Genomic DNA, 1,839 nt, shown 5'->3' with positions numbered 1-1,839 from the left:
TTGTAAGATGAAGAGACCCACAAGGGGAATGTATTAGACACACCAGCACCATCTCATCAACTCTACCGTATAAATCAGTCTCCTCAGGTAAATGGTCATTTCGGAACCAAACAGATCAATCAACTTCCAAATGATTCAGAAACACCTGGATTTTTCCCAAGGACTATTTAGTCCTTGTGAAAAACTCAATATATAGAGAGGAAGAATTACTTTTAATCTCTGTAAAAGAGCATTATGTTGAAAAATACTAACTCAGATGAATAATTATGTCCTCAAAGTTTTTCTGATCAACACATATTTTGAAATTTACTATCACCACTTAGTTCTAATCCAATCAGAAAACATATGCCACAGCAGTTGATCTTCTATTGCCCCCCACAATTATAAGAGGTACCCAAAAAAGAATATATAACAGCTATCACAAGCATTTTTCTCACCTGGCTCCCCTTGGGTAATAAGTTCCATGTTGCTGACTTGAGGATATAGAGGTTTAGTATCTAGACTTCTTCGAACCTAGATAAAAGAGTAGAAATCCAGTTTTGCCTCTCCACAAAGATATCCCACAACCATTCCCAAATTGCAGTGTCAGAGGGAAAGACAGAATAGGCTAGGGGCAGTCCTGTGGGTATTTTTTTTATCAGTGAATTGCTGTCTCCCTTGTGTGCTGATAGAAAGGTCCGAAGGTTCTGTCCTCTGTCAGAGCACCTCTGAGGTATGTCCAGACCCACACCAGAGTGCCATTGTTCCATGCTCCGTGTACTTTCATGTATAATGACAGTGTGCTCTGACAGTGGCTCAGCATGGTTAGTAAATGTTTCCAGGTGCCCCACTCTATTTTTATGAAGGTCAAGTTTGCACAGGTGAGATAGCAAAGGAATGAATTAAGCCTAATATTCTAAGTGTTGAACCACTGAATTTTACAACTAGTCTTGAACTTTCAAAAAATAACTTATGGCTACAGTCCCTTAATACTCACTGACTTCCTTTTTTAAAATGAGATGGAATGATGAATGAAGGGTCATTCTATTAGAAAGAAAAAAGCTTCAGAAAACCTGTCTCCCAAAGACCGGGGGTTAAATTGTGATAACTAAATGAAGAGGAGCAAAAGCCAATCATGTAATTTTGGCCAATTCCAACATCATTTAACTATAAAATAAATGAGAATAATTAAAATGATGCTCCCTGTAGAAGACAGTTCACCTAAAAAGTTCCACAAATTTCAAAGAGCTTTTGTTTTATTAGATGCTGTTAGCTTCATGTTAGTCACAAGAAAAAAAATACCCACATACACACGCACAACTAAATGTAGTCAGTTTGCTCAGCTGCTGCTGATGTCACTGCTGCCCACTAGGAGTGAGTTACTGTAATAATCCCCCTTTTATTAATCATAGACTGGAGGAAGCAGAAAGAGGGTGACATCATTAGGCAGAGGACTGGCTAACTCATGCTCCAATTTACTCAGCTTTATTATAACATTTCTCAAGTGTCATATGAAAGTGATTACCATTTCACACTCTCCCCCTCTAAGCAATCATCTTTGACCTTCAATCCAAATCCTCACAGAAAAGCTTAGTTTTGAGATGGAGGTATATAAAGGCCAAATCTCACCAAGGGTCATTGTCCCCTAGAAGGCAGGTTTTCCACAGAATAGCTTCTTCCTGGACTTGAGGCGGAGGCAATCTTTAGAGCCACACCATCCCAAATGACTTCCGGTTTACTCTGGCCCTGCTGGAATCTTACTAAAGAGGACAGTGTGTCGGGAACACCCCAAATAATATGGGCGGACACAGCTACCTATGGCCTCATGGTTACCAAGGGCACCGGCTCTCCACCCCAGTG

Source organism: Sturnira hondurensis, unplaced genomic scaffold, assembly GCF_014824575.4.
Source record: "Sturnira hondurensis isolate 20B ecotype Veracruz unplaced genomic scaffold, ASM1482457v3 Scaffold0006464, whole genome shotgun sequence".
NCBI lineage: Eukaryota > Metazoa > Chordata > Mammalia > Chiroptera > Phyllostomidae > Sturnira > Sturnira hondurensis.
This window is presented reverse-complemented; position numbering follows the sequence as displayed.